The sequence below is a fragment of the Polyodon spathula genome, chromosome 21 (genome assembly GCF_017654505.1).
Source record: "Polyodon spathula isolate WHYD16114869_AA chromosome 21, ASM1765450v1, whole genome shotgun sequence".
NCBI lineage: Eukaryota > Metazoa > Chordata > Actinopteri > Acipenseriformes > Polyodontidae > Polyodon > Polyodon spathula.
Window position 1 is genome coordinate 9,139,132 of NC_054554.1, and position 22,496 is coordinate 9,161,627.

The window sequence follows — 22,496 nt, forward strand, 5'->3', positions numbered from 1 at the left end:
CATTCGTTTTTAATAAACCCAGATTTCGACTCAACCAAAGAGGCACCAGTGGGATCTAACAATGTACCACAGGAATGTAAGTTACAAATAGTTACACATCTGACATAAATACAGCTATCAAAACAACAGGAGATTATCCTAAATGCTGCTTACCCCATTATATAAACTAATGTGCCCTGTGTCACTTGAACCCTTTAGACAATTGAGTGTCAACTATGTTCAGTCCCTCTTTCCGTTGGTTTTGCTCAGTAATATTTCTGTGTTCAATTCATATGTTTAGGCAGTGCTTGTGGCAAGGCTACCTTTACACAGGGACAAAAAAAATGCATTACATCTAAGCAGTAACTCCACAATTTTTTTATTATAACATTGTACAATATTTTAATACTATATCTCTTGCAGTTACCAATAGTCACCAACAGTAGGTGGTCTTACAGTCCAGTGTGGTTGAGACAAGGCAGGTAGTTTCGCAAGAATTAGAACACATTTTATGTGAGAAAACCACAGGTTCACTAGGGACTGGGAATAAGTGATATTCAAACCAGTATAGTCTTTTGGTAAAACTCCAAGGCAGAAGTAGACTATTCAGTAGGGCTTTTGTGAAACAAGTTCTGATGGACAGTTTTCCACATCACAAAAATAGCCACCCAAGTTTCTTTACTATCAGCCTCTTGCATATTCTCAGTGAGTACACTAGATCTTGATATAAAATGGCCCCATCGGTGTATTGTTTTAAGTACATGATTGTTAAGTACATCACAGACCACAAAAAAAAAAACAATGAAATGTTGTATTGATGATAGCTGGAGCTATGCCTGCAACATTAAATGCATAACAAAAAAACACTGTTCTCAGTGATGTACCAATCTCAGTCAGGCTTTGATATGCGGTTGGGATGAGAGACTGTCTGTGGTTTTATAGACCCCTCGAACAAGCGTATACTTTATAAGCACGTTCAGTTCGCTTTAGTACCAGTTGCTCACGGCTTCTCCTTTGAATTGCTCCATTTAATATTCTCAAGCACAACACAATGTATAATTTATTCCCGTTTTGATGTGCTTCGTGGTTGGTCTGCTGTTTTGTCATAAAACTATTATGAGCCTGCGACCTGAGCAGTGCAAACAGTGACATTTGCCAAGCATAAAAATTCAATTAATTCTGAGAGACAGATTAAGTATATGCTGAATTTTAATAATTTGCTGTAAAGGCTGAGGATTACTGCAGGCAAGATTTTTTTTTTTTTTTACATACATGTCAGTACTTTGGCACAAATACATGGGATCGTTGGCCGGGTATAATTAATCTCATTAAAATCACAGTGATCAGAGACGCTCAGTAAAATTAATGCAATAAAAGGGGTTTAAAATCTTTTCTTTCTCTCTCTTTTTTTTAATAGTGTGTGTGTGCTGTTTCAAAATTTGCTTCCTTTTCACACTGTCACAGCAAGTGAGTTGGGACGAGGGCCAAGGAAACATGCAGATTACGTTCTAACCCTCTTTAGACAGGGATGCAGATTGCTGTAGTTGAGTTACCTGCATTGAATGTACAGTACGTTACAGTGGAGATTATGGGCCTAAACTATGTGGTGGGATCCTGGCTGTAAATGTATAAAATGCTGCTAAAATATGTATTATGAATGATACAATTGTGAATAAAAAGATTATAATACAATAAAACCCAATCTTTTTTTATTTCCCAATTGTCTTTGTTTTATATTTCCATTTTATAAAGGAAAGTACAATCTATCTGTAGCCATGAAGAAATTCAGGTATCCATATGTATTAATAATAGATTACACACCTTCTTCCAGAACCATTACTGTGTTAATTAGCAAAAGGTAAAAATGAACTGCGTCCCCTGCAAAGCCTTGCATGAACAAACCTGCATTCATGCCAAGTCTAATGAAATGCAGTAGCAGCTTAAGGAAGGGAGCGCTGCCCATATGGAGGCTAGAGACCTGGGTTTGTTGCTGAGACGCAGGGCCTGTTTCCTGGCTTTTGCAGATGTGTTTCTGGGAGAGGGATAGGAAAAGGGGGCACATGGGCAGCAGCAGGATGGATGCCAGTTCCCCTCCACCCCAGGAAGGAGAAGTGTATCCCAGTGGGTAGTGGCGGGAGAGAGCTGGCAGGCAGGCGGGAGGCATATGGAGTGCAGGTTGGCACTTTGGCTGCAACTGTAGTGCGCACCTGCAAAGGCTGGTGGCGGAGCCAAGTGTGTGTTGTGGGCCTGCCAATTGTAAGCCTTTATTTTATTTAACATTGATGGGGTTGTTTGATTATCGGGCCACCAGCACTAGCACACAGAGAGTCACGACGGGGGTAACAGGGAGTGTACACACAGACACACTGGGGCTTCTATTACTGAACAACACATTTTAAAAGTTTTGTGTCCCACGTGATTAAAAAAATATATTACATACAGTATTTAAAAAGATTGTTACAACACTTATTACTCATGCTTCGCTGTGCCGGAAATCAGGGCTTATTTTATTCTATTTCTGGTTTGATTTTCAGTTCGCTGTACACTATCAAACTGCAAATGCTTGTCAGTAGCGGCCCATTCTGCCCACGGTGATATGCTCTGTACAATAAGTCACTCAGTGTCACCACAGTGGATACAGCTAATATAATATAATGCCTTGACAAGGCCTGTTAGGCTCACCCCCATTACTACAACACAGGATCCTAACATGCCCGATCAAGGGCAGTGTTATTAATGAGGGCAATGTACATTTGTAAGACAGGGCTTTATTACTAGACCCAGAGAGGGTGGGAAGGGCTCATATGTGACTTGAAAATAGTCCTACTAAATTATTGGGAAATCCTTTTTATCATCCAGTTACGAGTATGTACTGAAAATGAAACATAAATAAAAATGTACATTATAAACCCTTTTTTTTTATTTGTTCTGATGAAACATAGACCATGTCCAGTATGTTGAATGCAATGCCCCCATCTAGGATACCATTATAAAATTACAGTATTACCAGCAATATCAACATAATTGATTAGGATCAAATACAATGTGGTTGTCCTCATATAGTGCCATGGCACTGTGATGAATTACCACTGTGTATTGGTTCATTTCATTGTGATATTATTGCTATTTGAAAATATGAACATTTTACCATTACTAATAGTATAATTGTAGATGCCTGTCTACTATCTTAGAAGAGATCTATTGCCTTGCCATTGAAGTGTCACTGCATCGCAATGGAAATCTGTTAAAGGTTGCAGAACACACACACACACTCACACACACACAATTATACAAAATGCTTGTAATATGTTACAACTAATACTAGTAATATTACATTCCCCGGGCGTATACAGCATTGTGTAGTTATTGAATCTGAGACGCCATGCATGATTTACATGAGTAAGGCCAAGATACAGTGATGATATCCATATTCAATTATGCAAACTGCATTAAAATGTAACACATTGAAAATAACAATCACAATAAAACTAACAAGCAGGTTTTACATTAACAACTGTATTCAAAGCACTGTAATAGCCCATTTAGATTCTCAGTTGAGTAAGAGTTCCATTCCCAGGTTGACCAGTACCAGGCAATGAGACTAAATAACCATCCACTGGCCAGCTGTTCGCCTAGGCTGTACAGTCCCTGCACCTGAGACAGCTTCCGCATGGCCCTGCTTTGAACCCTGCTAATGCGGCAAATTACCAGATGTTCATGGAGCCCGCTCCTATAATACATTCGCTTTGTCTGCTTTGCCACAGATGGCAAGAATGAAGATCCTTTTCCAGTTGGTTTTGGCTTCACCAAGCTGTGGGCTGATCTTGTCAACTCTAAGTGCCATCTTCAAATCAGAAGTAAAATCCTGGGCTACTTTAAAACTTCATTTTCCTGTCAATAAAGAGTGAAAAAGAATTCCTCTGGCTTGCATTCTAACATAGCTTCTCCCTCTGGACATATCTTATCAGAAAGAAAGATTGTATTATTTACAGTTTGTTTAAATTCCCCAGTTAGTTTCAGCTGTTGATCCCACTATGTAGTTCTATGATTGGGCATGTGTCTGTTCTAGCTGAAGAAGCAAAGCAGAAGTTAAAAACCAAATACCATTTGAATAACTTTTTTTATATTATCCGTACTATTCAACAGCGTTTACAATTCTTAGTGGTCTGGGTTTTGTCCATTCCAATCATGTGATTGTTGAACTCTGATAGCCCAATCTACTCTCTCTCTCTCTCTCTCTCTCTCTCTCTCTCTCTCTCTCTCTCTCTCTCTCTCTCTCTCTCTCTCTCTCTCTATATATATATATATATATATATATATATATATATATATATATATATATATATATATATATATATATATATATATATATATATATATATATATATATATATATATATATATATATATATATATATAATATATATGTCAGTCTCATCTACCCGAACAGTCTCAACTTTCAAATGTAACAGTGTACTTACTTACTTCTTACGACGGTCGTGGTCGTGAAGTTCTAACAAGTTAAAGTCTGTTCATTTCAGAGAAAAATCTCTTTTGTGAAAGTTATGATCTCACTGTCTTGGTTAGTAATACTAACGTTATGATATTTTATCATTCTCTTGATTATGTTTTTTAATTTATTGACTTCGATTGTACCCTGAGAACACACAATATATATATATATATATATATATTATATATAATATATATATATATATATATATATTTATATATATATAAGATTCACACTTTAAATGCATTACATGCAATTCCGGGATGAATATGACTACAAACCTTCTGAAGTAATGCTGCACTGTTACGTGGTGGGAAACAAATTTCATCTAGATGAGATACAAACGTACAAAGTTTAAAGCCACTTTCTAATCACATGATATCATGCTTAAAAGGTACAAGGTGGCTGCACTTTCCAATCACATGATATCATGCTTCTAGCCACAGTCATCAAGTTCATGCCAATGGGATTGACTATTTTCTGGCATTGAAAGGACAGACTTGAACCATCGGAGATTCCTCTAGCAAAAAAAAAAAGAAATACAGCGTTACGAAGCAGCGATTGTTAGCAGATGGCCCCAGTATTAGTAAAATGAAAATACATGCAATGAAATTGCTATTTGCCAGTGTTCATTTCTTATCCCAAGGTAAAGCCCCTCCTGCTGGCCCTTCCTATACCATCTGCATGTTCATAAACCATATTAAAGCTGAATTGACATGAGGAGCCATGCGGTGGCAACAAAACAATCAGAGCAGGCCACAGGAGCTATAACAAAGAACGTCTTTGAGTCCTAAAGCTTGAGTGGCTATGGAGGCATGCCACCGACTGAAAAAATGAATTTGCAATGCTTATTTCTAAAACCATATGACTGTATTCTGAATCATAGTAATGTTTCTGTATATTGTTTCCTGTCAATGTACAACATGGTGCAGTAGAGACACCTGCTAAACAAGTGAGGATGGAGCAGATGCAAGCTCCCTGGTAGTTTGTCAAGGCAGCCACTTGGGTGAGCAGTCTGCTGGGACTACTTAAGACTTGCCTGGCCTCACTATCCGCTGCCCCTGACTGAGATCTGGGACTGGAAACACTAGGTCGTTGTTTCTGACAAGTTTCTATATACAGTTTCTACAGATTCACTCTATAGCCCTTCACCCAGTCTTGGGTTTCAGAACCTCCCCTTGTTTAGTTATAGTCTGTAGGAGGAAAGGAGGAACAGTTTGTTTAACATCAAACTGCTGGCACCTGATTTTAAAAATATACTTCATTGAAAGTAGTCGATGTCCAGGACTGCAGGGTGCAGGGCTGGTGTCAATTTCAAGCCATGTGCAGATTAGGAAAGATGTACAGTATTATTAATTTAACTACTATGTTTGTAAATATGGCAATTTGTAGGGTCAGACAACTTTATTAGCCAGTTTGGACTGGTGCCTTTCACTGTCTACTTCTGAGTCGTTGTCTACCTGGTTTGAATAAAATGTCCTAGCTAGTTAGGAACCAACGTCTGTGCCCTTTCACTGCTAAATCTTCACTTTTTTCCATTTTCACAGGAATACAAATATCAAAGCACTGGTATTGCAAGAGATATTACAAACTCAATAAAAGTAAAGGTTAATTCTATAGGGTATTCAGCTAAAGGTAAACTAATTCAAGCCCCAATATTAATTTTATTAAGTAAAAAACAACTTTCAACAGATTCTAGTCAATTGACATTAGTCAACTGTTGCTGATGTCTATATACACTAATTCATAATTCATTCAGTGTAGAAACATCCTGGTCTACTGGAAAGTATAAAAAAGATATTCTTTAAAAATTCCACACTAAACGACAAAAAAAATATTGATAATGGGCACATCTTGGTGTTGAGCTTTGTGATTTTCTTTGCTATACAGCTGGGATTATGCCTCTAAGATAACAGCACACTCGCAGACAGTTCTTGACAGACTTGTCTCTGTCATTTTCTGTGCTATCATTCTTTCATAAACACTTCAAACTGCTTCCTCTGCAGTGCGCTTGAGTGTTGATACCTTCAAAGAGTTGGAAGATGAATTCGGTGACCACCTGGATTTGGGGCAAAAGCGTAACCTAAAAAATGAATCAGCTGTATCCAGCCTATAAAACTGTACCTTTTGCTAAAGGTTTTCAATGGCATGAGGCATATTTTTGCATGCCGGATAATGTTCAATTTATATCGAGGGCTGTTCCTATCAGAAATATTTCAAAAGACAGGGAGTGGATTGGGAAACAGTGTGCGAATGCAAGTTTATTCTCAGTTGAAACACAAACTACTGTTTGATGTCTTTTATTCATATCTAATTTTGCAGCAGTTTTCCTAATACTGTATGTTGTCCTAATACTAGGAAATTGTGTCTACCCCATCAAGAATCAAATTAAGATTAACCAGCATTTAATTTTAAGGTAAAAAAAAGAAAACATTCTCGCATGTTGTACTTGCACTGACAAACACTGTACAAGTAATTTATTGACATTTCTGTGTGTGTTGGTTTTTAAACTGAAAGCAGTGTGGGAGCGTGTGTTGTATCCCTACTTCCAAGATATCTTTGTAAACCAGATGTTTTATCTGTCAGTGTTACTTCCTTCGTAAAGAATAATTAGTTGATGAATAGCTTTAGTGTGAGCTGGTACTTAGGGGACCTATTTGTGTCATGAGTTGTGATGGTGTCAGGCCTGTGCTGTGTGGACAAGAGAGAGTTATACTCTAATAATATTTTTTTTAAAAACCAACACTTTGCAAGATGACATGTAAAGTAAGACAGAGGGGTCAATAAATGTAAACCCTCATTTATGAGTAAAAAGGTATAACAGAACTAAAACTCTAGACAAATGTTTTACATTGAAAAAAAAATCTTTGTTGTAAATAATGTGAAACAATATCTGAACATTATGGCTAAAACCACATTTTCTTCAAAATTGTCTTTTTTTTTTTTTAACTAGCATACGTGGTGGACAGATATTTTAGGTTTAACATGTTTGATATATATTTTTCTTACAAATGCAATAATAAGAAAAACACACACAACATTGCCATATTTGAGGGATGCTAAAACAGGGCCTTGTTCTTTCACTTAATATTTCTGTATGCTAACCTGAGAGTCCATTGGCAGAAGAGTAAAGGAGACGTCCGGCTTTCCGTACACCTGTCCTTGAGATCACAGCGCTCTAGTCTCTCCAACCTTGCACAAACACAAAGGCCGTGTTGTTTAAATTATGACCCTGCTGTGTGCCCTCAATCTGTTGTTCTTTAGCCTTCCACAAGGCTGGGGCTGGAAGATATGACCACTGCAGGACAAATACTTTCAAGCAGAGATTGTGTATTCAAAACACAGGCCTCACCTGCAGAACTAAAACGCAGAGTAGTTTCCCCATGCCATGAACAGTTTGCTACTTTGGACAGGATTAAACTAAAATGGCAACCCTACTAAAGAAATATCTGGAACGACTACTGTAGTGTACAGATACTCTTCCTTTGGGATTGTGTTGTATTTTTGCTTCTAAAGAAAATATATGACTGCTAAAATTAGACACGCTTAGAAATGTTTATGGTCCTTAAAATTAAGTAAAAGCATAGCAGTGTGAAGGCATGATTTAATTCCAAGTATAATTGTTAGAAAAATATCATAAAATTTACCAGGGAGAGCTTAAACACGAATTTGAATATAACTTTTTAAACGTGTGAAAGATCAATGCTTAAAATCCATTTTTTTGTACCTCTTATCACCTTCTTAACATTATCACTCTTTCACTTTTTATTGTGGTTCACTTTTTAAAGTTCACTTGTTTCCTTATTTTTTTATTCAGGATATGCAACTATGTAAAATGCAGCCCAGTAGGTACATTGCTGCATATAGGCACCTGTGCTGTAGGTCACATGGTTTGATTGTAGCTAAACCATTGGAGTTAGTCTGGACTATAACTCATGGTTGGTTAGATGCTACAGTAGCAGTGTAGTAAGTAAAAATTACAAGCATTGAAACAATATTTCATCACAAGAAAAGGGGCAGGGCAAGCGTAAATGGTGGTTGTGCTAATAACAGGTAAGGAATTAATTTTAAAAACCTTGGTATGATGCAGTGCTGTCAGTTACAATTGCAACCGAGGTCCCTGTTATTACAACAACCAATTTACAGTGCAGTAATTATACTCTAAAGCACTGCAGATGTGTGTTATATGCATGGGGCTGCACTTCACTTGTTGCAATTGTCGTTGTTACACTTTGCTACCTGGAACTGTCAAAGGTCACTGATTAAGGGTGGGTGTTAAAAGTGTTAATATCATTATGATGATAATAAGCTCAGGCATTGCACCGTTGTGAATGATTGAAATTCCATTTAATCCTATCCCCATTAGTATACATGTCCCAGAATAGAAGGGATCCCCAGGGAGTTAACTGCTCCCTAAGCTGCCTATGTTGGTCATAGGTGAACACACAGAAGCAAGCAAACTCCTTCCTGCTTCCCCCCTTTCCCGTCTAAATTCCGAAATCAATGACATGGGAAGATCACTAAATGTATGTATTTGTTCAAAATGTATTTATTTAGTGGAGGTTTGTTTTAAATGACTACTGCTGCCTCTCTGCCTGTGTGTCTGTTTTTAAAATACCTAAACCCCTTTGCTTTGTTAAATAAGGTGAATAACATCAGAACCCTGGTAAATGGAAATCAATACGATTGCTCCATTAGCAGGAGGTTGAACTCGTTGCTTTTTAACATCCCTTGTTGCTGTTGCCCTTCTCCATTAAGGGCTTATCAGTTCTGGGCTGCTTTTGTTGTACTCCCCCTCGCTCTCTCTTGCTCTCAGTCTTTTTTTTTTATATATATATCCCTGCATGTGTTATCATTTTGACTGCACTCCCCCTGCGGCAGTATGTGAGAGGCTGGCAGGCGAGCAGCAAGCTAGATGAAGGGATGATAATTGATGTCCCTGCTAGTAACTCACTGCAGTGGGTCAGGTAGCCCCTTGGTGGCCCCTTCAGATGTCCCCTTCCTTCTCCCATCCCCCTCACATACGCACGTACACACACACACACACACACACACACACACACACACACACACACACACACACACACACACACACACACACACACACACACACACACACTCACAGAAATCTCCCCAGCTCTTCCAGAGGCCTGAGGCTGCTCGAGCCTGTTTGGGAGATAACTTGTGCACTCGCGTGTGATCTCCAATTTAATCGTTCTGCTATAATCTGCATAATCACCCTTATTTTAATTGGCCAAAACTCTGCAAAAGATCATGTGGTTAAGTGGTAAATCATAATTAGATAAATAATTGGTTTGGCCATAGCAAGCTGCTTTGTTATACCTGCCATCTGTTGGGAGTATTGTGGTGTTGATGGTGGTGCTGGGGGGGGGGGGGGGGGTATATTCTGTTTCGCAGAATAATAAAAAAAATGTAAAAAAAACAATACACCTCACAAATACAAAAGCATGTGGCTTCCTCGTGCTTTTCTGTCTGAAACTGGAAGTCTGCCCACCGGCCGGGTTCTGTGCTATGTGTTGTTTTTTAATTGGCACATTAGCCATTCATTACTGGAACCACTTAATATAACAGAATAGAAAATCTGACTTCTTAGCACAAAAGCTGAGAGAGAGAGAGAGAGAGAGAGAGAAATAATCAGAGAGAGAGAGAGAAATAATCAGAGAGAGAGAGAGAGAGAGAGAGAGAGAGAGAGAGAGAGAGAGAGAAAGAAATAAGCTGGCTCAAACATATTAGTTCTGCACCAGACTCCTGATTTAAAGAGAGCTGACACTCTATAGTTTCCTGGATGAACTGTTTTTTTTTTCTTTCTCCCTGTTATTTTTTTATGCATTGAGATTCATGGAATCCTGCCACTCCATTGCAGCTGACATTTTCAGTGGTATAACTTAACCCTTTCTTACAGCCCTGCATATGCATATCAATCACCATTACAAAGAAAACACATTCCTGCATGGATAGAGTCTTCTTGAAATAAACACCCCCAGCTGTACTGCATTGTGTTTTACCATGAAAAGACTAATATCACCGTATGTCATGGAGACTAACTCGCTAATACCTTTATAAATGTTAACAGAAATGGGAAGCTATAGAACCGCTTTGTAAAATATACAAGATAGGGGCTCTTTTTCTGTTCACACAGGTTTGCTTTCATTTTTATTGCAAATTAAAAGCCACATTAGCACCCAGGCTTCATCTAACTCAATTGCATTTGTTGCCAAGTCAACTGAAGAAAAAAGATAATCAATTGATCACGACAGAAAAGCTCTGCTCTGAAGAAAAAAAAAATGAAGGGTAGAATTGACTAGGGATTTATATATAATGTAGAATCAGAAACAAGAGCATATATGCTCTTGTTTCCGATTCTACAAGTGGGTTTCAAGTGGTTCAACACTGGTATTAAAGCATTTTTATACATAATAGCTTTTGTGTTGGTATGTCGTTGTCTAGGCCCTCCTTAGTAAACACTAGGCTGCTGCAGCATATCACTGGTCACCCATCCTCTATTCTTGTGCTAAAACACAGTTTAAAAATGCTCCATTGTCATTCAAAGCATAGCAAACTAGCCCCCACCCCCCCTTAAAAACAAGAGCTGTTCTACAAGCTAGAGTTTACCCATTTAGCTAATAGCTGTGTAATGTTATGGCAACACAGATGGTGCAGGTGAAGGCTGTATGTGTTAACTAAACAAAGAGAAGGTAAGGCAATTTGTAGGACAATGACTGGCACTTTGCATTTCAAAAAGCAATAATCCCCTCCAAAACAAACATTAATCTCCTTTTGTCATCCTTCACAAAGTAGGTGGCAAATAAGAGGATCTGAATGTTTACTTGGGAGCGCTGTGCCCGTTTCACTGCAGAATGACGTTATTTAGATGAGTTCATCCTTCCATATATTTTGTGACAGGGTTGTGTATGATAGTGGAATAGAAATATTTATACAATATGTACTATATAGGGAATGGGCAAAAAATGAGAAGTATATATCTGGTATGCTCTGCTGCTTCTTATCTGGAGCTGTTTGTCTTCTGTTTATGGCCTAGTAAAAAGTGGGCTAATGTGGTGTCTCTTAATGTCTGCTGAGGAAGCCACCCCCCACCGTTAGGCCAAATGCTGGTGGATGTTTCTTATTAAAAGATGCATATCACTAGACAGTGTTGTCAGAGATGGGTACATTACATGAAAAGGCAGCCAAAACTTAACGGAAGGAATCTGCTAACACTTCCTCGCACTTGTGCTCATATCATCAGCTCGTTTTATTTGCCAGAGCACTAACTTAACATGAAGTTGCCTGGGAATTATGAGGAGAAACAAATCTTTCTTCTCAGAGAAAGTTGACCATTTTTGACCTTCATTTTAAATGTATTTAATATATTTTTTATCCAGGCATTTGGTTGAGTTTAACTGAGTAAATGTAGCGCACCCATAGTTTCCCCATACCTAATATTAATTACGGCAAAGTATGAGTGAAATGTGCTTGTCTTAAGAGCTTTCGGATTAAAGGACATAGTCAAAATGACTAATCTTTCCATGCGAAGTAAATTAATTTGGACCTTATCGTTTAACTAAAAAGAGGCAGGTTCTGCAAACACTGAAATAGACAGGTAATGATTAGCTGCTCCTGTTGCTAACAGAAGCGTACATTTTAATTGTATTTAAATTGAAAGGCGGAATACATTTAAATAATCATGACCATAGTATAGGTTGCATATCATTGCTTTAGTAGAAGCAGGTATTGGCATTATAATCAAGGAAAGTTGGGCATTGCTAGCAGCTCAGGCGAGGTTGAAACAGCCTTTTATTATTTCGCTTGTTGTCATTTGCCAAATCAGTGATCTGTGTCTGGGTGATCGATGAAAGGGCTTATGAAAATTGAACAGGTTAATGGGCTGGTCACCAGCTTTAGTAATTCTAAAACCCTCAAAGCTATTACTTCAACACTGCTTAATAGCCTGTGCATATGTTCTCTTTAGCTCCTATAGTGCAACATACAGCGATAGAACAGTTTGGAACCTTGTTAGATCAGGCAACCAGCAGAAACATTAAATACCGCAGTCAAGAGTCCTGCAACCTGAGAAGAATTAAACCAAAGCTATTTTTATGACTTTGTAATTTGTATACAGTATAGACAACCAAATATGGTTGGTTCCTAATCACTTCCTGTGTGCTGGGTCAGGTCCATTGTCCGACTGCAAACCATGTGAGTAAAACAATTAATTAGCACCAGTTTGGACCTTTAATCTATAGCCATCTTAAAGTCTACATAGCCAAAAAAAAAAAAAAAAGCAAAATTACTCCCCCAAGTCTCTTGAGAAATATATTTTAAAATTTTCTTTGCTTAGCTGTCAGTTAAAGGTGGACTTGAAGTTTTGCATTCATCAAAAAGAGTATGTTTACAAATCTACCATCCATCTACCATCAGTATAAACTTTTATAAGAGAAATGCCTTATAGGTTTTCCTTTGGGGTATTGGTCATTGACTTAGCTGAAAAGATTAGGGATTACTAATGTTCTTTCTACTGATTTGGCAGTCTTCATTTGCTGGACACTTTGAGACATATAGTGTGACGTGGTAATGAGATGGAAAATATATTTACAGACATGTAAATACAAGAGGGATTACAAAACCATTCCTCCCTGAGTAATCTGTTGAAATTATCATGTGGCCTGTGCTTAAAAAAAAAACAACTCAGAAGTAGAAGGATGTGTTCTTCCTCAAATATTAAAAAAGGGGTGCTAGATGGCACAGTTGGCTAATTCACAAGATTCTCAAACCTTTCAGCTCTAGAGACCCGAGTCTGACTTCGGCTCACTTCTCAACCATGTTACCAGTTCCCACAATTTGGTAGAATTCTCAGCTTGCTTGAGAGAGACCCGGGACTGAATATTAGTGGGTGTTTAAGGCAGGGTTGAGTTGTGCTCATAAATCTATGAGGGAAACGCTATCATTCATGGTGCCCATTGGCTCTGTGCCATTGTCCCTCATTTTTCATAAGCACTGATCTCATAACTTCTTTTTAAAGTGAAAGATAATGCGTTATTTTGGTGCCAGGTAATCCTATATTCAAGTTTGAATGTTTTTGTCTCCCAGTTGTCTGCTGAACTTTCATTTGATATTCAACTGGTACTTTGTAAGTAGACTTTTTTGCACCCACTTGTCTGCTTATAACTACTGTTCCAATGTTTTACAATGATATGAAAGTCTCTTCCTTGACAAGCAACAATTACCCCACTGTGTCAGAGTTTCAAAGCAAAATCTAGGCAATATCTTCCTTGACATTTCCAATCTAATCTTGTTTTGATCGCATAAACCACCTATGTTTAAGGGTAATCCCAGGATAAACACACATAGTGATTCCCCAGGACTGTAAAAGGCTCTAAAAACAAGTTATGACTCATCCTGTTACATATCCTTAAGCCAAGTAGACAAACATGTAAGATAATGGCTTCATTGTAATCTTAATTCGACAACACTTTAAAAACAAATTCAGAGCTACTCAAAATATTTCCAAATCCCTAATGCAAACACATCACTACCTCTAACTAACCTCTGTAATATGCATTCATCTGGTTTCTTGAATTTCAAAATGCCCGACATGTCATATTGTAACTTCTGGTGCAGTGTTTGCATAAACCTGCTGATCTGTTCTCTTGAAGATGCTGAGATGTGTGTTATTGTATTACTAGATTCTTTTTTTTTATCCCATAAAAGCTAAAGGACACATTTCTCTCTGTAGCAGACACCTGGATTCTCCATGGACACACAGTCTGGTGTGCTGAACTGACCTCACTCAGGGTCACGGCAGATAAAAGGTGACCTAAAGCTGTCAGAGTAGATGCAGAGTGTGTGAGCATGTACAATAAATCACTACAGCTTCAAGCTGCTTTGCCCCTTCTCTTGGAAGAACTGTAAAAAGCCTCTTCGGTATACTGTGTTGCCCACATGTGATGCCTCTTTTGTTTCGTCGCATTCGAAAAGTGAGCGGTATGTAATAATTTGAAACACACTCACAGCATGCATGAAAGGCTTCAATTTAATAAATGTAGCATGTTACAGTTAAATGTCTTTCGGTATACACAATTAAAGGAAGAAACAAAAACCTCTATTGTAATAAGCAATTAAAGCTAACAAAAGCCTCAACATGAACAGCCTTTAGAATGTGGGCTTGTTTAATAAATATTGACTAAAAAGCTTTGATATGCTTTACAGTGAAAGCAGTGGCACTGCTGTTGCCAAACCTTGAGATTAAAATGGCTCATGTTCGGTCAATAGGATAGTTCTGTGCATGATACAGGTTTAATGAAACCTCCAACCATAATGTAGTCAGCTTTCAAATAACCAGTTTTCTATGAACTTGTAAAAGACTGCATTAATTAGTGTTTTTAAAAGGGACCAATAACATAATGCATAACTAGAAACAAACCTTTCTACATGTGAAATGCCTGTTTGGTGTCTTTATTGCGCAATATCTTACATGTTGTAGCCTGTAGTTGCAGAATATTGATACAACCAGGTTAAAATGAAGAAGTAACTGCTAATGGCAGTGGAGACCATACCAATATTCTGTGACCACGTTTTTGGTATTGAATGTTGCTCCAGTTTGCCTAGCATTTCTGGCTTATAAATAAAAAACTCTTCTGTGCTATACTTAAGCTTTTCATGCCACATATATTGGCACAAAATCACCTCATTATGGTCCAGAATCAAATTATTTGATGTATGACCCTCTTTAAGCTGAGATACTAGCTCCACCATACCAATCTTCTATTCTTGGAATGTCACAGGAAATGAAAGGGAAGGTCAGACCTGAACAAAACATCACTAACTAGTTCACAAAATACCCTCTCCTAACGAAGCAATTATCCTCAGAATATAAATAGTAGCAATGAGACAGCTGGTCACAATTTATAACTGTGTCACTGTGGAAGATCAGAGAGATACTCTCCCCGAAGCTGCAGTGTATTCCAGCGATATGACAATTCATATTTCAAGCACTCTCAATGCAGTCAGTCTGAATCATTTACATTACATACAGGTGGCAGGAATAGCTACAAAGGTAACCAAACAGCCTGTGCTGCCATGTTAAAACAAGGACCTCCCTCATTTAGAATCTGCTAACCACTGCAACACTTGGCTTCTATTTTAATTGCACTAACATATTTTTAAAAGCCATTTGAACACCTCTAGTGACTTAGCCTAATAACAGCACTGAGTCTTGACCTCCCTCTCTCTCTGCACCACAACATCTTAAAGGCATCTCGTGTCTCACTTCTCCAGTCTCTGCAGCTGCAGCCCTTTTGCAATCAGTTAACAGCCGTTTTGCATAAATTTTGAATTCTAATTGCCGTTCTTTACACAGCCATAATTTAATAACATTCCCCAAGGCAAGACAACCAAGCCTCTGGCGCTCCCATGTACTGAGGCCCTCTATTGTCAGCTTTTTACACAGCTCTCCAATTGAAAGCCGGTTTGTGTCAAACTGCTTCATGATAGGTATGGGGTGTCATAGGGAGGTGGGAAGGGAGGGGAGGATTAAACTCTCTTTATTTTCGTGTCATGTCTTCTCTCTAGAGGAGCTGAAAGATTTGATACTCATTGCTTCTAAAATAAAAGGGAGGCCCTGAACTCAATGCTATCAGTGTTGAAGGGATTTCAAAAAGAAGGTGACGGAGGCATTCTTTTTAGACAAATAACCGTACATGCTTTTATGGAGCCAGGCTTCTGGTTTATTTTTTATTTTTTATTCCTATTCATCAGAGCACCGGCTGCACAGAAAAGAAGGGGGAAAAAGGTAATTAGAATTCAAAATGTATGCAAAACAGCTGGTAACTAATTGTAAAGGGGGTGCAGCTGTACAAGAGCTATGGAACGTCTGACAAGAATCCCTAGAGAAAAACATAGGGTGGGGGTGGCTAACACAGTATAAGAAACAAAAGTGCTGTTATGAACTCAAGTGGATCACAGCAAGGAAGGTGTACTTATTTATTTATGCTATGACCAGTCAATACAAAAAAACCCAGAAAAAACATTAAAATATTGCTTATATCAGTAAACGGTTTTATTGGAATGGATACCCTCCACTAGAAAGGGCTTCAAAGTACCACTGTCTAGACTATGTCAAGGTGCGAGTTGATGCTGCAGATGGACTCCCAGCTTGTTCCTCTTGGCTGCAATAGCAGGGGATACTTTTTCCTATTCGCAATGGGTCAGTGAGGGTTAAGAGATTTTCTTCAGATGCATAGCATATCAATGTCAAGAATGCACAATCAAAGATGTCTGGAAGTGAAGATGACTGTTTCATGGAATTCCATTGAAAGCAAGGAACTGGGGGGGGTAGCTATTTGAACTTATAGGTTACCAGTAAACCAAAATTCTTAATCAAGAAAAAAAGAAAACTCTTTCCAAATTAATAAACCTGGCCTGTGCCCATTTATAATCCAATAATACATTATAAAATAATTCCTCATTAACTTTAATCATATATTCTGAGGTAAAGTTATCAGTCACTTAAAATAACCTTGCTTTTGATTTGCAAATGTCTATTTTCACAATTTACACATTAAAAGGCCTGTGAAAATATATTATTAAATATATTTTAGCAACAGAAAGCTTACCCTATCATCCTCGTGAAGGTTTTAGACATAATCAATGTTTAAGACCACCCTTGCACATTGCAACCCTAATTGATTTATGATAGCTCCCCATTACAAGTCTTACCTTGCATTTACTTGAAAGCAACAATAAATCTTTTCAGCACACATGCATCTAATGCCTGGTCTCCTGGTAATTGCAGAACCCACTTCAGCAAGCTTACTTATACATAAGAACCTGCCATATTTCACAAAGGCGGTCATTAAGTCTGTCACTGACAGAGGTTTTATATACAGTTTGCATGCAATTGGTTTTATATACATTTGGTGTTTATATTACCCAGTATTGAGAGCAACGTTACATATTGAGGAAAGGTGCATTCATTGAACCATCATTAACAGATTTCTTGGAACATATCTAGAATATTTGGTGGTTGGTTTCTTCCAATTGAGACAGGTCGGATTTCATGTTATTTCAATAAAAGATTTGCCTAAGCTTTTCTTTGAATGCACTGCATTGTCAAACTGATTGGGAAAATAATTTGGAAAAATAAATAATAATAATAATAATAATAATAATAATAATAATAATAATAATAATAATAATAAAACCGTTTGAAAGACCAGTAATTAGATTTTGTCTTTAAGAAATTAATCTCTGCTACAACAATTTTAGACTTTGAGGAACAAGCAAATATCTGCGTACAGTGAATGCCACGCACGGTATCACAGTCTGTACTCCTACACAAAAGGAGGCTAATTTACTTGTAGCTTACAAAGCAGCCATTGACAGGGTACAGAGCCTGTCATCAATCTTCCTTCGCTGGGAGAGCTTCCTTTACAGAAGCTCGGTTGGTGGCTGGCCTCTAGTGGTCTCTGAAGTACATTTCAGGGTATCTTTTTTCACCCGAATGTCGCTCTGTTATTTAAATGAAATTCAATGCCAGCGTTATTCCTGTCTGAAGAAACAAGCTTCTACCGTTGCCCTAACAACTCCTGAAGTTGAATTGCTGACTGGTAAAGAAGTAGCAATTTGGCATGGCGTGTCTTATTAGGACTACAACTAAAAACGCACTATACCATATCGACCACGATGCATCAGCGTTGTATTTGTATCGCTTTACTGTGGCTGGATTTACTCAGGTTCAAAATGCATGGCTTAGCAAGAAAACCTTGAAAGTGTAGCATCCTTTCTATGTGTGAGAATTTGCCTTTATGCAAAGCGAAACTCGAAACATTACGTAAATTATTCGGCTCAAAGTAGCCTACAGTAAGTCCTTATATAGGCGTTTGTTTAAGATTACAGCGCAACAAAGAAAAAAAAGCCGCGCTGCGACCCAGGGCAAAGTGTAAATTGTACATTTTATTTCAGCTCAAAAATACGGTAAGAATACACAAACCCGTACGACACGAGGTAAGTATTTGCTTGTTGCGTTTTCTGTTATTCTGCGATGTATTTATTTTATTTTATTTTGTTATTTATTTACTTATTTTGTATGGGCTGCACGCCTCTGACTTGTCAGATACCCTGTGTAGCCTTGAGTGGTCTGAAATGCTCTGCATGCAGACTATAAACTACTGGAGAACAAAAACAATAATCCCAATGTGTTTACAGCTCTAGGACATGCCCTTTTCTTGCGAAGTGTGCTAATCGATTGCACTTGGCTAAAAACAAAAAAAACAAAAACAAAAAAAAAAAAAAAAAAAAATCTAAATAAAATGCACGTGTCTGATTGGCTCCACGAAAGACTGGAACGCGACCCCTTTCTTTAAACATTGTATTGAATGATGACAGCCCCAGTACATCGAGTCATGCCCGTAATTCTTATTCATGACACAGTAACAATGTGGGGTTGTCTGCCTTAGTGGGGGCGTGTCAAGCGGAGCAGGTGCTAGTTTTCCCTTCCCCTAAGGCAGGAAGCCCCACCTCCCAGCAGGGGCATCCAGCTCGTAGTGTGGCCTGGCCCCGCAGCATCGAGTAACAACAAAGTGTGCATTACCGCGTTTACAGGGAGACTATGGCTATTAGTATCTGTCGAGCTAAAAAATAGGGTTTCATTCTAATCTGAGGTAAGATTATTATTAATTTATTTGACACATACCTTATATATGTTATTTTTAACTAAATAAACGTGGTCTTAATTACGGTAAGTAAGAGGGCAACTTAACGAATGATACAGACAGCAAAAGTAGTGCTCGCCGGCTGTGTTCTCTCTGTGACTCAGTTCATCCTGACGCCGCAGCTGCGTTTGCTTAATGTATTCGAAGATTTCTATTGTGTCTGGTTTATATGTGAAAGTCTAATTAGTTAATTAATTAATTAATATAAGACTGGTTAATGTTTTAAAAGCAAGTGTCAAAAGTGGCAGTAGTTTATTATGAATAATTTGGCATAGTATTTGTAAAGTGATTAGGCAAACAAAAGCCTATTCGCTTACATGAAGTGAATATATATATATATATATATATATATATATATATATATATATATATATATATAATGTTGGACGCCGGTGTCTAGATAAGGCCAGGTCAGTAAAACTGCACCCCGATATTAAAAACAGACCTGGAATATATACGAGGTAATTAATGCAATAGCAATTGAATCCGAACTGCAAAAACAACCATGTCAATCTTACAGCAGTGCTCCGTCTACATGTTTAACCTTCTAATTGTATTACTCTGTGCTAAGTGCTCGCGTAAACGAGTTTTTCCTGAAATGCAAATGCATAATTGCTTGAGAGACTGCAGGACGGCAGTATATGCGCGTTGTGTTTGTGTGTGATTCTTTTAACTCGAGTGAGATTTGGCATTTCCAGCTGCTTGCTGGAAGTGACTGTGTTTTATTATAACCACAAACATGTAAAATGACTAATTTGGATACACGTCTAGAGTTTGCACTTTAAGATATATTTTCACTCTGTAGGCTGTATTCATGGATATTGCCTCTGTTATTTTATGTCTAGGTTTACGTCGACGCAACAGTTTGCCCGATTGGCTTTGTTGGTGTCGTCACTGAGTCTAGTGATATGCGCGGGGATTTGTTCAAGCGTCACCTGTTTTGATGACATTTGTTCAGCCAGCAGTGTGCTTTGCTGCTGCTGAGGGCTTCTGTTGAAGTTTGCTTAAAGGGCAGGCCAGGGCGCTTATGTACACACAGACGGCAGGTGCAGTTTCAGATCATTTCCCATGTGTCCGCTGTGTTTATCAACGAATCCACCACTGCCCTTGTTACAAGTACTTAAGCTTAAAAAGCAGCAACAGCTGCTGCTTGTCAGGGTTAGAAAGTAGCCTACACTTCTAACTGCTGCCTTTTCCAAACACACTAAACCTTGTCAAAGCAAAGGCAATAAGTCAATACAAAGGTAGACAGTCAGGGTGTTTATTGTTTATAAGTTTATCAGATGAACTTAAAATTGAGAAGTATTTCATATCTAAACCACACGTAAGTGGGTTTAAACAATATGAACAATTAAACCAATGGATTGTTTTGAAAAATAAAACCAATTACAGTATCTACAAAAAAAACAAACAAAAAAACATTACAGGTAAAACATTTTGTTTGTTATTTTAGCCCTTTTGCTGTAAATTGGGGCCCTACGCAAAAAAAAGTTATTAAAATATATTAGTTTTTTTCTAAGCCCATTAGTGTGATGCAATAATGATACAAATATTAATGAACTTGACAATCCATCAGCTGTTTTGAACACATTTTTAGTGAATAGCAAACAGTGTGTTATTCGTAAAATAACACAAGTTAAACCTTTGTGAATACAGCATATTGTCATGCTTTAAACAGACATGTCCATCAGAAACCAAAAGTCAACATCATGATCTTTTTAAACGTAAGCACTGTACAGATACAAATGTTATTGTCCAGGTTGTGCCGTTAACAAGTTCCATGAATGCTCTTGGGTTACATGGAACTATACTTTGCCTGGGTAATGCAGTGGTGAACACATAGGGTTACCAGTGTCCAAACAACCATTATGTAACACTGTTTAAAAGGCATTTTATATACATAGCTTAATCTTGGTATAACCCTCAATAACTACTTTTTAATGTTTTTTGTTCAGTTGCTACAGTCTTCCTAATAAATGCATTATGCAGTTGCAGCTAAGATACAAGTAAATATTCTTGTTGAAAATGTTTGTGTCAGTGAAAGGTTTGTCTTAACAATTTAAAGCGGTAGCAGATTCTTGCCTGGGTTTTATGATACAGTAGCTTCAGTTTTTCATTTTCTTTGTTCATTTAATAAGAGATCCCCTCCATGTTTTATGCAGGAGTGTTATTAAAAAAAAAGACAAGTTTGTGGTTTCCTACTTAGGGAAATAAATGCTGTAACAATGCAGATAAGCTATTTGTTTATTATAAAATGATGATGTACGTATTGCAGTGGATGGTTTGCTTCCCCCAGTCGTAAATCTAGGAGAATGAACTTATGGTTTTGAAAGTATAATCATACTTGGAAATAAATACTGTGTCTTTACATAGTAAAAACATAATAAATCAACAATATATCTTCCAAGCGTAGAATGTCACTGGTAACATCTAAGACACTGTGTTTGTATATTTGTCTGCATGCTTGTGCAGTGGGTACAGCTAATTTAGTTCATTGAACCAGGATGACAGTGTTATACCACAGGGGTGAGTATAGCCCCAGGGCAAACAGTCCATTCACTCATAATTCTGCTTGTCCTGTTTTACACTTTCAACTTTTATTGCTGTTACATATAAAAACCTTTTACTGTCTCAATGACTCTGAATTCTATGCTCTCCCAATCACAACAAAGGATTGTGCTTAAAATCCACTAAGGCTACTTCTTTCCGGCCTGCTGTATCAACTGAGGTGTGAAATAATCGTGTATGTGCACATCCAAATATTGTCAATCGGTTAAACAAATAAGAAAGGCAAAATAATTCAGTTTCAGGCTTCCTGTTTGATAGCTACATAGTTTCATTCATTGCTGGCTGCCCTTGGTAGCCTTGTGCCTTGCTAACTTGAAGAATATTTTCAAATCCCAGTGAAACCCTTTGCCTTTGCTCCTCGACCTCTATTAATTCAGCAGCAGCTACAAGCTCAGACAGTAGTCGCAAGCTAACAACACTCAGTTATCAGCTTGCTTGAAGCTCATACAAACCTTTGTTTGAAAGTGACAGCAGTGAAAGAGACCAGTAGCCCTGACCTTGATTCTGTACAGTCTGAAAGAAAATGCAAAATCTGAATAGCTGAACAGGTTTACTTCTTAGGTACAGCTATACTGTAGTAGCTTCATTGAAATATAACAATGCAGTGAGCAGTGACTATATAAATAACAGAGCTCAAGGGGGTGGGTTGGGGGGTGGGGTGCAATTTTATTTGACATCTCAACAGTAAGACTTGATAAGACCTTAAG

The 22,496-nt window shown here is 37.9% G+C and overlaps 1 protein-coding gene across 8 annotated transcripts in view; it reads left to right on the plus strand.

Moving 5' to 3' along the window:
• Window positions 1-22,496, plus strand: part of gse1 (Gse1 coiled-coil protein) — a 243,310-nt gene that overhangs the window by 188,864 nt on the left and 31,950 nt on the right. Inside the window, exon 1 of one of the 8 annotated variants that reach the window (XM_041222065.1) lies at window positions 18,787-19,170. The exons of the other annotated variants lie outside the window; for them this stretch is intronic. The gene's annotated coding sequence lies outside the window, so the exon portion shown is untranslated. Of the gene's footprint in view, window positions 1-18,786; window positions 19,171-22,496 lie in introns of those variants that run through there. 8 annotated transcript variants of the gene reach the window in all.